The 15,750-nt window shown below is 37.5% G+C and overlaps 1 protein-coding gene across 2 annotated transcripts in view; it reads right to left on the bottom strand.

Annotated features, from left to right (window-relative positions):
- ARHGAP15 (Rho GTPase activating protein 15) overlaps positions 1-15,750 on the bottom strand; it is a 621,121-nt gene that overhangs the window by 237,616 nt on the left and 367,755 nt on the right. The window lies entirely within an intron of this gene.

Raw genomic sequence — 15,750 nt, forward strand, 5'->3', positions numbered from 1 at the left:
CACCTTATCCTGTCCCGAAGCTGTCCACAGAAATGAGTAAATAGATATCTCCCTGGGAGATGCACTTTGCATATTGCACATGAAGATGCAATATCAGTTTATTTCATACTCTTTATTTATATAACTTTCCCAGCTAACAGGGCCTCCCATGGGGGGATGGGCACACTTCAAGATAAAATGGAGTACCTCAGTTGGGTCTGCCTACTGAATTGGCAGAATCATGGTCACCACCCAGATGTCTAATTGCAGGTATTGATATTCGTTGGTGAAAACACAGTGACTTTTGAGCCTGTGGAGGTCAATGGGAATTCTGAGAGATGGCAAAATGGTTCATGTAACCCAGTTGAGTCCCAGGGAGTAGATCTGAGTTCTGTTGAGGAAAGGGCCTCAGACAGTATGGAAAGAAGCTGTTTTCTCACTTTGTGAGATTCAATGCCTAAGCGCTATTACTTCAGGACCTAAAATACCAAGTGAAATATGCAGGTGGCTGGGGAGAAGAGCATTCTTCCTGTTTGCTCTGGAGACAGAGTGAACCCAGAAATGCAGTGGAACCAAAGGAATCAAAGCACTGTATGGCACCCAGAAGTTTTTGTAGGTTTGGAAACTCCTGGACAGTACCTAGGCAGTGAAGCAGGCATCGACTGGAAGATGCTGGCTGCCTGTGGCCTGGTGAGGTGCCTTCCTTGGCCAGTTTGTAGGCAATGGGATATCAAAGAAGAAGAATCAAAGGAGAAGAACATGAGAAGGGCAGTTCTCCTCAGATGTGATACATTCCAGGTGCTCCCAGAAATAGCTAGGGAGAGCTTGGAAACAGAGACAGGCTGAATTGTTATGATTGTACAGGTGGGAGCCGTGACTTGTGATAACTGTGCCTTAATGTCGGTGTTACTTCCCTCATATTCACAGGCTGCTGGGGCATGGCCCATTGAGGTTATACAGGAATTAAGTAAAATTAATTCCATAATATAGCTTTCTAATACAATCAGCCCTCCACATATGCAGGGATGCAGAACTGGCAAATACAGAGGAACGACTGTACTATGGCATTTTATATACTGGACTTGAGCATCCTCAAACTTTGAATCTGCTGGGGTCCTGGCACCAATCTTTTGTAGATAGTAAGGGACAACAATATATATTTCCAATGGTCTTTTAAAATGGAGCCAAGTTGGCAGGGTATGGACATGAAGGTTTTTTTTTTTTTTTTTTTGATATAGAATACTTCTTCCTAGGCAGTGTCTAATTTTGAAGGAAGGAATCTCACATTATACATCTTCATGGGCCCAGTATCCAGCCCATCACTTACCACATGGTGGGTCTGGGTCTTCAATAAATGTTCATCAAATAAATAAAAATATATAATGGGTACTGAGTGAATAATAAAATTGCGTATAAAATAAAGTACAAGCTCCTTAGCCTGGCACTATGCAAGACACCTGCCACAACGACCTCTCATCGAACCCTCTACGTTTCATCGACGCCACCATTCCCCATGCTTTCCTACAATTGGGCACCTTGGATGGCTTACCCATTTCCTCACATATCCAAATGCTCTAAGTCAAGACTCAGCTTAAAGACAATAGAATAAAATAAATATTAATCTTACCCACACTTCTTCCACTTGTAATTTTCCCAAATCTACAACCTGAATGTCCCTGGAAGCATTTGACATATTATGCCGTATTTGTTGTACGTTTTTCCCCCTCACTCACTTCTTGGGGGATTCTGATTTACGTAACTTTGTATCCTCTTAGAACACAGTGATTTACAGAATATGTATGAGTAGGCAATATGAAAAACCATCAAAGCATAAAGAAATGTAAGCACAGTTCTTTTTTTTTTTTTTGCAGTATGCGGGCCTCTCACTGTTGTGGCCTCTCCCGTTGCGGAGCACAGGCTCTGGACGCGCAGGCTCAGGGGCCATGGCTCACGGGCCCAGCCGCTCCGCGGCATGTGGGATCTTCCCGGACTGGGGCACGAACCCGCGTCCCCTGCATCGGCAGGCGGACTCTCAACCACTGCGCCACCAGGGAAGCCCAAGCATAGTTCTTTATTCTCATCATTGGATACCGCATGCAATGCTACAAGCACAGTGTGAGGCACACAGAATGCTCAACATGTTGGCTTTTTTAATGCAATGTCACAAAAATCTCACCATATTTTATCTGGTTTGCAATTTTCAGAATACCTACTCTGCATTCAGGACAAGGTGCACTTGCAATATGTAATGCGATAATAAGAGTAGAATTAGGAGTATAAGAAGGGATAGTTATTACTTGCTACGCTGATTGTTCTTTACACGGTATCAACATTCCTAAAAGGCATTATCTGGAAAGTGTTAAGACAGAAAATTTCATTACCTTGCCCTAATTCACAAAAAATAAGTAGCAGAGCCAAGACTAGACTTCAAATCTACTTCAAAATTCAGCCATCTTTAGGGCTTAATGACTGCAATACATTGTTTCCCTGAGTAAAGGAGAATACATATAGCTCTTTCAAATAGCACAGGGAGAGTTTGTCACTACTATCTCATCACTTCACACCACATGTCTCCAGACCCAATAGGGAAAATAGTCTTTCATATATTTCATTATTTCAAGTGTTCTTTATGGACTTAAATATCACACAAAACTAAGTACAGTTTTGTATTCAAGTATCTCTTTTTCCCAAGAATGTATGGCATTGCTGCGTTTCTTGGTAGATATTCTTGGAGTCTAGGATTCTAGGCTGGTGATAATGGAGCCAACAGCCTGGGACCCTTGTCCAGCAGAGGCTGCCTCAACCACTCCTAGCCTCCAGATAGTGTGGCAAATGGATTAGCACAGACTCCTTCTAGCAGATCTCAGTTGAGTGTCTGCCATTTAGCTCAGTAGGCGAAACTGAAGCTCAATACACATATCCATGGCAGCTTCTCAGAATCAGAGAACTGCATCTGGGAGACAGAAGCCTCCTCTGGGCTTTTGGTAGTGCTCATACTATAATAACTGATTGTAGGAACAAATGGCTTTGGATTAGCACATGGAAGTATTTTCCACTAGAACTTTACGCAAAAGTACTTACTGCCTTCTCCAGAATTCCTCAGATTAGATGTCCCACCTCCTTAACTTTCTCCAATGTGCTATTTATTCTCTACCTTCTTTCTGGTCCTGGACCAGGGTTGTGGTCTTTGTTTCCCCCACTATTTACCTCCTACCGATCAGTCCCCTCTGAGGTCACAGTTCCCTGGCCAGGGTTTCTGCTTCCCATTCTGTCCTCCGCGATGCAGCATGGGACAGGCGTATATCTACTAATGTAGTGCCCTGGTATGTGGCACCGTATGGTCACATTTGGAAAGCTTATATTCCTACACTGCATAGCCACCCTTGAAATACTTTCTCCATATTACTGTGGCATCTTGAGTTGAACATAACCTCACACACAGATGTAATTGTCTCTCCTCCTGTGTGATGGACAGCTTATTTCTAGCCAATATTACTTTTCTTCAATATTATTCATTCATACTATAAACATGTGATCTTTCTGATTAAAGAGGTATGCATACAAGTGTGTACATGAATAAAAAAACCTTATGCTAGAGAATTTGAGACATCTGACATCATTGGGAATACTGCCTTTGATGAAGAGAGGATCTAACCTTGCTTTTTTTCCCCCTAAAATGTTTGACTTCTTCAACTGGTAATTATGTAAACAGATTTATAACCAAAAAGGGCTCTCAATTCTTCTTTTGACATGTTAATTGTTTCTAAAAAACATTAAGTGAGGTCCTGTCAAATTCTTTACATAATATTGAATGTTCTCCTATGCTAATTACTCTTTTTAAGATGGAAAAATTGTAACATGCTCAGGGCTCCAGTGCATTTGAAATGTAGAGTCAAAAAAGATGTAAATACAGTATCTCACTGTTCAGAGAAGGAATGTATGAAGTGGTGCAAATGATGAGGGAGTCTGGGTGAATAATGGCTTTTCTGAAATTTAGATTATTTGGAATATCAAGATACAAAGATATCCTCAAGACATTATTTTCAGACCATCTGCTTTCTTACTTCTCAGCCTCTAGTGCATCATAGATTCCACCGTTGTGAGGTTAACTGAGGCCAGTCCTCTTCCGCCTGCATCATTTCTTTTCCTTCTATGAGTTTGAGTTCCAAGTTCAAAGGGATAAGTTAGGAGTGATATATTCAAGTTAATGACCCTCACATGTGTTTAACTTGGATGACATCTCCTCTAAAATCCCCCTCCTGTCTAATATGGGTAGATAAGAAAATCATTAAAAAATTGGAGCTCAACAACTGCTGAAAGAGAATGAAAATTTCTCTCCTTTGCTCTTACATTTCTAAGGGAATTAAATCTTATGAAAATGTCAAACCTTGTAACAGCCTCTTAGATGACTATCTGCACAAGTTATCCATCACAACACAAAGCATGATTCAATGCCTGCATGCATCTCAGGAAGGCATGGAGTTAGGCAACTTTAGGTTATAATTTGGGGCAAAACTTCAGCAGTAAATATATAAAAAATTTTCTTATAAATATTGGCCAAATATATACGACTTATTTTGCTTTAAAATTATAGTCTCCTTTATAATTTGATTATCTTACATGTCTGAACATATGTATCAGTATCCACGGACATTATTGTCAAATATATCTAAATTTCTTAGTCCCCTAATTTTAATTAACACTTGACATTGCTACATATTTAGGGTATGCTAGCTGGGCACAATGTTTTAGTTTCTCTTTTTAAAATGTATAGGTGAAATGGGTACATGATATTTGGCTTTATATTCCTTCAACAAACCCCAACTTTATTATTATAGATTGATGTTCTCTATCAGTTAGCAATACAAAGTGCTTTGAATATTTTTTAACAGACTATCAAAGGTAAAAAATACTAGAGACAATTGAAAATAGAATGGAGTTAGGTTACAATATTTGATAGTAAAGGCACTGAACTCTCGGAAAAATCTAAGTTGACGAAGACGTGTATAAACAGATATTCCTTTCTTATAAACTTCTTTAAATTTCTCTGTATTCTTTTCTTTACTAGGCTTTTTCCCTAAGCTACTATAAATTGTGAAAATACATTTTCATAAAATTTTTTTATTATATGAGTGTTGTTGATTTGAGGAGGGGGAGGAAAGTTTTCTTATTTCTCTTTTGTGTCTTTTTTTTTTTTCTGTGTGAGAAGAAAGTGTTCAGATCATCTTTTTAAATAGTGAAAATAATAATAACTGTTCCCAGGAGAATAAGACAGCAAAGAAGAGGTTTTGTTGGACTTATCTGTGATGAAGCACTTTGGTGCTTCGGTTTTTGCGAGTTGAAGAAAGAGATGTACACAACATTTCAACCCTTCCATTATGACAGTTTATGCTTCCTGTACAGCTTATCTAACTCCAATGCCTGGGAAATAGACACGATTACCACCTTATGGAATGCTGCTTAACTTTAAATGTTCCCTACAGACTAGAAACCCACTTCATCAAAATTTATCTCAGTTTCTCAGGAATTATTTCTTCTGTAAGCTTCTGAATATTCCTGTGCAATTTTAAAATTTAACCCAAGATTGCTTAGACATAACTATGATATAAAAAGACAGAAAAAATTCCCACACTAAGGGAGTTTGTTCACAAGAGTTCCTGTGAAAGAGCTGTGTCCTATGCCCATGTACACTTTAATCACTCACTCTTTCAGCTGTTATCAATTTAAAACCAATGAAACTCCCACACTGAGTCCATTTGAGCAGTCAATTTTAATATCTCAAGGCATCTGTAGTTATTCTGAATTGGCTGCAAAAGCAGAACTAACAAGTTAAGCTCTAACCATAAGTCGACATCAGGCTGGTAAACCATTCATCAAACACAGACAGTTAGTCAATACTCCAGTATGAAAAACCAACTAGCATTTTTAAGAAGAGCAATATATTCATAATATGTTTGGCAGTCTGGTTTGCATTGCTTCCTTGATGGCTGTGCAGTTAACTTTCTAGTCAACAGGGTGCTTCTTGCACTGCCAAGGCAACGTGTTTGAGGGAAAACTGGTCAGTCTTCCCATGTTTGGGTAATATTTTTACACAAGAATAAAAGGGATGGAGGAATGTGCCTTTTGTGAATAAGAATCTAGAGAGTGTCTTAATAGTTGCTTTTTATAAGAAAACTCTTTCAACCATATGTTCTGGATCTTTGAGCACAGTCTCCACTTCAAATATTATGTCACTGTCAGGCCATGTGTCTCAATTTTGTGTTTGGAAAATATGGTTGCTTGAAATACCTCTTTCTCTCCCAGGAATGACTCCATGACAGGATTGCTGCCTCCCATAGAGAAAAGACAATGAAGAAGGAGGAGTATTCAAACAAGATCAAGGCAGTCATCACTTCAATCAAATTATTTCCAAATTTCAGGAGCTCTGGGGGCCTTGCGTGAGGGGGAGTGAAGGGTGTTTATGACATATAGCTGCCTATTCCCAGAACTCTTTTATGTACTTTTATTTTATCTTCAAAAAGAAAGGACATATTAAAGAGAAATATCTAAGGAGGAACAATGCTACATAAAGTTTATGTTTTCAGATCTGTTGCCCCAGAAAATGCTTTGATAAAACACACTTAGAGCTACATAGTCAATTTCAAAGGGAAGTTGGGAGATATACCTCTCCTTATTGCAATTTGACTAATACTGACACTCCAATTATGAATTGGAGTGTGAATATACAATTATGAATATCCAAATTCTGATACGGCCTCTTGCCTCTTCCCCACAGAGGAAAATAGAATATGCTGGAATAGCACTTTTGCCACACAGAGTTATTTTTTTGATGACTAAATTTTACAGAGGCTGGTCAAATTTCAATGTCTATAATCAGATAGGGTAACAAGTCAAAAGAGATATTTTTATACTGAACAAAATTTGCCCCTCCCCCAAATAAAATGATACAGTTATTTTTTTCTTTATGTTGGGAATTTGTGGAACATTGCTGATTTATAATAGAAATGAATTTGCGGGGAAAGATTTGTAGGCCAGACTGTCAGTGATGCTAAAGGAAATATTATAAAAGAACACTCTCTTAATCTTAGGATATGTCAAAATGAATTGTTGATATTAATATTTCCTGTACTTGTAGCAGCCCACACGTCTGCTGAATGTGGACCCTGATGAGGAGATGCAGGTTGGGAGAGCTCTGATATGTACCATCTTTAGAAACACATTCAACATACATGTAATGTGGACTCTCAAATCCCAATCATAGCATGAATAAGCACTATGAAAAATTCAATTCATCTCACTACAAATGAAGCATTTATTCACACATTTGTTCAGATTATCAGTCTGCAGGTCAGGAAGAAATTCTGCTTTCTGCTCCCTCAATTATCCACCTCACCACAAAAAGAAATCAACGGCTAGTACTTTGTATAAGCAGTAGAATTATAAAAACGACAAAGGAGAAAGTGAAGCGCCAGCACTGGCTTTGGATACAGTTCGTATAGTCTACCGAGGCCCTGAAAAGCTAACGAGAATTAAGCTGAAGAATCTTCCACTGTCTGTGAGCTGGGTTTAGGAGTCATGAGGGAACTATGTGGTACGAGAACACCTGCTGGAAAACAGCAGGGTATCAATAATAAATGTAACCTTTAAAAAGGGGATTCTTGTGAACACTGAGGAGAGCCCTGCATCTTTTTCTTCTCTTCAGGTGGTTTCATGGAGGAAAGATTTAGGATGTGATTAGAGGATTGAACGGGTCATAGACCACCTCTCCAGAGGGCAGTGCAGCAGCCTCCTGGCACAGGAAGGAAATATCACATTGGCCTGACTTTTGGTCATCTGCAACTAGTTGAGGATATGCTTCAGAGAGCATATAAACTTGGGCTGGTGCAATGTCAGGGATGGGGAGGGGAGGTTTCCTAGCCTTTATACAGTCTACACACACACACACACACACACACACACAATTTGAGTTAGAGCATGCTTAAAACATGGTTTATGATGAAACAAAACCTGTCTCTACCTGTTACTGTTTCCTTACTGGCACTCATGCTGATTTCTTCTTATTTTAAGGAAACTTGTCAGTCCTTTACCTGGAAGGCTTAAAGACAGTATTTTGAACTGGCACTAGGATTAGACTAATCCTGTAGGGCATGCCAAAACTCTGGACAATTTTTTAATGATAGATAGTCCATGGAATGAATAAAACCAGCATCTACTGCCAGGGCAAGAATTAACATGGGTTTTAGAGGCAATTGGCTAACAACAAAATACCAATATACCAGTTTCAAATCAACTGGGTCTTATTCATTTTATATTCTCAGCATTTAGCATGCCTGTTACCAGGAATCCAGTCAAGCTTTAAGGCTAAAGCCTATTATCTGGAACTTTCTTTTACCTAAAAAAGGACAAAGATCTTGAGAACTTTACTCAAAGGGAAAGTAATATAATTTAAAGGAAGAAAAAATAATAGAAAATATTATTTGCAGATATACAAAATATATATAGTATATAAAATATAGTAGGTTATACCAGGAAATTACTGGTAAAACCATTTTGTAGGTACTAAAAATCAAGTATATTTAAGTCACCATCTCAAATAATATATTCTAACTAATCCTGTGTGAAAAGGTCTCCCTCCATAAGAAAATAAGTTCTTGAACCTCAGGGAAACCAATTTATTATTCTGGCTCATTCTTTTCCTGCTTACCTAATTCACTCCCATTTCTGGACCTCATTTTTCTCCTGTTGTTCTAAAGTTATTTTGATTTTAATATCTCATAATATCAGGATCATTTCCTCCTTGGATAACAAGCTTTTAAAAGACATGGGCTTAACCTGCTACCCAGGTGCACTTTTTTCTCAACATTTGTCACCTTTCATGGTGACCTGTATTTTATTATTGAACAAAAGCTATCTATGTGGTACTCTGTTACCAACACATTAGCTCCCAAGAGCCTTTAAATAACAGAAATTGCCTGGGAACTCTAAATGCAGAGGAACCAGGAAGCTTATAGGCCAAGATAAAGCAGCTTAAGGTTGGCTATTAATTTTGGCTAATATTAAATCATGACACAGCTCACACGTAAGGATCACAGTTCAATTATGAACCATAAAGAAGTTTAAAGAAAAGAAGATTTACAAGATATTTTTAAGCACATTAATGCATATTGTGGAAGTTGTGAGAGTATTTCAGGCCCCAGCAATGATAGACCCATGCCCCAGTATATAAATTCAAATATAATTATTCTTAGACTAACACTGATAAAGTGGCAAGTTGGAGCATACCTCTACTCAAAGGTATATTGCAGTGTTGCACATATATTTTTTGCTTAAATTAATGATGTGACAGGTAGGTTACTTTGTCATACATTAGTTCTAACAAATTATTTTAAAAATACTTTCCTCTTAACGATTTTGCTATTCATAAACATAACTGTTGGACCTTTAGGGCTGACAACTTGTATCTGAAACTTGGATAGCAAAGCTTTCTTTACTTCTCAATATAATTGACATCTTTTACAAAAGTACTGTGATTTAAAAGACATTATTTTCTCATATGACAAAAACCTTAAATAATTAGTTGTGTGGGTAATTATTAAACATTCTAGCAATTAGATGACACCATGTAAATGGGTGTAGATAGGAAAGAAAATGAGCTCATGCCCATTTGTGTATAAAGAGCACCATGATAAAAATTACCAAAAAAGATAAACATGAGCCAACTGCGAATGATCTTTATACTTTCCTTAAAGTAAATGAGTTACTGCTGCCTTTCCTTGACACTTGTTTGGATTGATTTCTCATACACTAAAAGAATACTTGGGAGAATGGTTTCCTAGGGTCATCTTGGCCATGATTTCCTCCATAAACATAATTAAGAAAAGAAAGAAGCAGGAAAGAAAGGAAAGAAAGATGAAAACAAGGAAGCAAAGACAGAAGGAAGGAAGGGAGGGAGGGAGTTGCTGAATGGTTAAGATAATGGTTATCTAATGGTTAATGGGCACTGTGTGAGATTCTTTACATATATCATTTCATTTAAGTTTTATGATATAAATTTTGTATATCAAGAAGTCGATAACCAAATATTAAATTATATAGCTGGTAAATGACAGGATCTACCTTTAAGCTTAGATTAGTCACATTCTAAAGCTGCTCTACTTTCAAATAAATTCAGTTTTCTTAATTGTAAAATAGAGTTGAAAATTTTCTATCACCACAAAAAATTCTATAAAGACTGATTCAGTTTATCCAGAGTATATAAGACATACTGTATCCAATGGAAATATTTGATATTTGAGGCAGATGTGGTAGTCCCTATAGTCCAGCAAAAACATATCATTGACAAGCTACCTCTACCCATGTATGCAGAGTTCCAGCTTATCTTGTTGGAGCCTCATTCTGTAATAAGAATGGACAACCACAGCCCACCAGATATTTGAGTCAAGTCACTAATATGATGGAAATAGAATGAGAAAAATATATGAACGAAAGGAACCAGATGAAATTGATGATTCAAAGTAGAGAAAATTTAAAATAAAAAAACCTAAAAGTACAAAACAACAAATTTTAATTTATATCCTTAGGTAAGTTAGAAAAAAATATAATCTATTGGGCTTCCCTGGTGGCACAGTGGTTGAGAGTCCACCTGCTGATGCAGGGGATGTGGGTTCGTGCCCCGGTCCGGGAACATCCCACATGCCGCGGAGTGGCTGGGCCCGTGAGCCATGGCTGCTGAGCCTGTGCGTTCGGAGCCTGTGCTGTGCAACGGGAGAGGCCACAACAGTGAGAGCCCCACGTACCACACACACACACACACACACACACTATATATATATATATATATATATATATATATAAAATCTATTTTCTGTTTTCTCACTTATTCAATTAATTAATGTTTATTGAGTGCTAAGTGCCATCCTCACTATTGGGAATGGGAGTAGCATGGTCAAACAAAATTTTTGCCCTCACAGCATGTGAGGGAGTGAGGTATGCAAGAAAGAACAGAGAATAAGAAAGACATCTAGAAAATTGAAAATATAATTGCTTAAGTAAAAATAAATTAATATAAAGGTGGAGGGGGGCGCTTCCCTGGTGGCACAAAGGTTAAGCATCCTCCTGCCAATGCAGGGGACACGGGTTCGAGCCCTGGTCCGGGAAGATCCCACATGCCAAGGAGCAACTAAGCCTGTGTGCCACAACTACTGAGCCTGTGCTCTAGAGCCCGTGAGCCACAACTACTGAGCCCATGTGCCACAACTACTGAAGCCCACGCACCTAGAGCCCGTGCTCCGCAACAAGAGAAGCCACCGCAATGAGAAGCCCGCGCACTGCAACAAAGAGGAGTCCTCGTTCACCGCAACTAGAGAAATCCTGCATGCAGCAATGAAGACCCAACACAGCCATAAATAAATAAATAAATAAATGAAAATTTTTTTTAAAAAAAGGGGGGATCAAACTGAGAATTCTTTCAGAACATGAGAAAAATCAATCCTGATGATCTAACACTCACATCATAAAGATCACAAAACAGGAAACAGAGAAAACTGATGGGAGAAACTTATTAACATAATAATAAAGAGAAAAAATTCCAGAGCCAAAGAGTCACTGTTCCTCAAGTTGAGTGCCAAGCAGAATAAATTTTAAAAATTCTGCCAATATACATTATCTCGATTACAGAATCTCAAAGACAAACAAAACCCAAAAAACAAAAAAAAACCCTCAATGATTCTGAAAGAAAAAAAAATTCAAAGTAACAAGAGTAAGAATGGAAGCTGCAACTCTGTATTCTAGAGGCAATGGGATTTTATGCCCAACTAAACTATTGATTAAGTGTGCCTGCATCCTGAAGATATTTTTAGGCAGTCAAGTTCTCATGTTTCCTAAATGAGTCACTGGAGTTACATAGAAATAGAAGAAATTAAAGCAAGAAAGAAAAGGCATGTGATTCAGAAGACAGTGAATACAACTCAGAAGATCAGTGAAAGGAAATCACAGGGTGATAAATGTGAAGTCTGGAAAGCAACCAATACAAATGAAGTAGGATGGTGGAAGGACTTTAGAAAACATCCTGGGGTAAAAACCAGGGAGTCACAGACTAAAGTATATAGAATGTTTAATTGAGAGGATTAAAGCCTTTGAGGATGTAAAGGCTCAGAAAGCAATAAAAAATAAAACTCTGGAGGAAAAAAAACATCTGTACAAGAAATTCACAATCCAAAAATATATCAAACTAAACAATAGCATGATTATAAGCGAATGATGAAGCATAAGCTTTAAAAATAAGAACATTATAATATGTGTGGCCGATACGGCATAGCATTGGACCCATGGATAAATTAATCCAATCTGGCAAATTACCTGGGGAAAAATTCCATAATATTTACATGATAAATATGAAGTAAATGCTCATGACTAAGTGACTGTTTTTTTCACATTTAGATTCAAAATATGCGGGGGGCGGGGTGGGGGGGGTGGGAAATAGAAGACTTGATTGTGGTTGTGAAACAACATAAACTTACTAATATAACCTTCAAATGTAAAAGAAAGGAGAATCTTTTTCACCAGGATCAAGGTGCATTTCTCTTTGAGAGTCACAGGGTCATGATATTGTAAGAAAAGGGAAGGAAGTCTAGTACTAGGTGCTGCAGTAAGCAGCCTTACCTAATCATAATCATACGAAAGCTGTTTTTTTGGTTTTCTGCTTTTAGAGTCAACCTATAAATAAGTCATAATTACAGAAACCAGTGAAATAATATAAAATTTCAAAACATAGAAGACTCAATAGCAAAGGCAGAGGAGATGAAAGGGCAAAGGACACTATGCTTCTCATCTTGCCAATGGATGCATTAAGTCTCAATTTTCTATGGTTAATAGAACAATAAATAGAGGTTCAAGTATGTTGGATGTTTCAGAGGAAGCCAACAGTAACAGCAAGACCGGCTATATTTGAGTATTTGGGGAAGAGAGGGCCAGGTAGATAGAGTCTAGTTTAATTAAGTCAGATTCATTGTAAAATAAATCTGAGGTAATGTCTAAGCTTTATAAATAAAGATATTAAAACATTACAGATAAGCAAGATATTGACAAAAATCTATACCCCAAATAACAATAACACAAGATAGGGAGGCAGCCACCAGAAGGGCTGCGAACAGAAACCATTCCAAACGGTGCCCTGCAAGAAGGAAAACTGGGGTAAGGCAGGAAAACACTGCTTTTCATCATAAATCCTGGAGGCATACTATTTCATCCTCAAACTGGTTGTTTCCTCTACAATATACTGAGTAAAAAATACAAGTAGTGTAGCATTACTCTCAATTTCTGCTAATATCATCCAGTATGGTTTTGTCCATACAAAGATGAAAGAAACCACTTTCTAAATATACAGTACTTTCTAACTCTATCATTTTGATATAAGGAAACACTAGTTGCTCCTAAAAAACCAACCAATTGTTGTCTTTTCTAAAAATTGCACTGCCAAGTGCTTTCTGTTCTTGGATGTCAATGCTGCCATTTGAAAGATTACATAAGGTAGTTTGGTTGACGCTAAAGAGCTATAATCTCAGTTCCAAAAGCAAGTAGAGGACATGTATAAGCACACCTACCACCCTAAAATGTACCCTCTTCCCTATAATTTACATATTATACTGATTGGAGTTTTGTTTTCTATGAGAGGCTCAATGTAATAAACTCATACTTTCAAAAAGCTCTTGCCATTCCCTTGGCAAATGTGAAAGCACTTGGAGAAATTGAAAGCTTTTCAGAAGCTACCCCTGCAATGGCACAATGATTGCAACGCCCACCTGAGCTATTACGATTTCCTTCCACTGGGTGATCATTCAGAATTATCTGATGGCCCCTTTTTGGCATCACAATGTACCCTTCTCATTAGTCATATTAAAGAAATCAGAAAATGCAGCCCCATCAAGAGACTGTTTCCAGATCCAAAACCTGGCCAAAGAAATCACATATTGGCTAGGTCTCCGTGAGTCCTAAAAACAGGTTTTGAAGAAAGGCTTTGTGACTGAGCTTAGACTGTGTGATACTGGGACAATTTTCTTTTCACATAAAGTACTTTGTGAATATGGTTCTGCTGGGCATTTAAAGTCCATAAAACACAGCCTTTCTTGCCCCACAGTGAGGGCTCAATAAAGGCTGGCTGAATTCAAAACTCAGGCCTCTCAGTCTGTTGGGAACACTACATAAAAGAGTAAACACTTTGAAAAGTGTCTGTGGCCTTGTCAAGCCCCCCCCCCACCCCCCAGGTATCAGGAAGCACACTTGTAAGATGCAAACTACCAAAGCTTTCCCAAACCTTGGTAATGGAGGCCTTTATTCCACATGTGGAAAATTAGACAGTTTAAAGAATTTGATATATATTCTTTGGTTAAATGCACTGCAGAATAAATTTAAAGGCATTATCCCTCTTTCTAAATAATTCTTCTCTTGAAAGAGTTAAGTCATTTTACTTGGAGAAATTAAATATTTAACTGTTAATCATTAATTTATGTTATGTGAGTTTTCATAACCAATCAGAAACACTGATTTCATTGGTTTTTTCTAAGTCTTTGCCTTAGATATGCTAAGAAAATGGACTTAAAGTACTAAATTTGACTAGGCCTGAGTTTTTTAAAAATTGGTTTAATCCTTTCTACTCGGTTAAAAAAAAAAGTCTCAGAAGAAGCCTTACAAAAAATTCACAGTTAAAACTGAAACAAGCCCAAGAAGTGACTATATTTGCATAACTTGAACTGTATTTGGAAGAAAATTCCACTGAAGACAACAATGGAAGCTTATCAAATTGGAATTTCACATAGATTTTCCATAGCCCTACTAATGAATACTGACTCATTGGTCAGCTATGGTGAAAATGTAATGGAGCTCTAAGATAGGAAATGTATCATTGGAGTGTGTTCGGTGGTTCCATTACATCAGTATGAAAACTGCATCAGGCATCCGGTTTCTCTGCCGCTTTCTGAGACCAATTCTAGAGCACTATGGTTATTAATTCTTTAGCATTTTGACTGGGGCCAGACTGTGCCACTGAATTAAAACCCCTTTTATTTTGCCACAGTCATGAAAAATTTGGACTTTATGTCAGATTGGGATTGTTTGGGCTACTTATCTGGTTTTATATTTTGTCAGGATGGCAGGTAACATGCTACTGAATCCTTTCTAAGAAACTTTTAATCTAGGGGATAAATTCGAAGGCAGAATTGAAGGTACTACTGTATTACTATATGAAGTTGGATCTGTAGAGGACCAAATGCTGTCCACTGAAAAGGACACTTCAGACAGTAAAAGTCTGAGCTAAGACTGATTTAAAGCACGTTCTAGTTCTACTTGCAAATGCTTACATTCTAAGAATTTTCCATTCTATTAGTGATAGGTATGTTCATGCTGCATAAAAGTTCACCTTTCACAATTGGTTCAGAATGCTAGATGATTTTTGTGATATGTTCACCTCTTTTAAAATGGACTGAAATTGATAGGTCAAACAGTTACTCTAAACTATTGAAATAATTCTCATTCTAAGTAGTGCTGAAAATATTATCTGCTTCGTCCTGTTCCTGAGAAATAATTGCATATTAAATCACTTTTTTGATTTCTATAAGGATCAGTCTTTCAACTTTGTTCTCAAAGTTTATTTTAGGACTTTATTTTAGCCCAAATTCTTTTCAAATTCTTTCTTGTATTTAACTTTCAAAATATATGCATCAGTTAGAAAATTTGAAAACCAGAGAGAATAATGGACTTGATGCATGTTTTCTTCTT

The sequence above is a fragment of the Delphinus delphis genome, chromosome 7 (assembly GCF_949987515.2).
Source record: "Delphinus delphis chromosome 7, mDelDel1.2, whole genome shotgun sequence".
NCBI classification, from domain to species: Eukaryota; Metazoa; Chordata; class Mammalia; order Artiodactyla; family Delphinidae; genus Delphinus; species Delphinus delphis.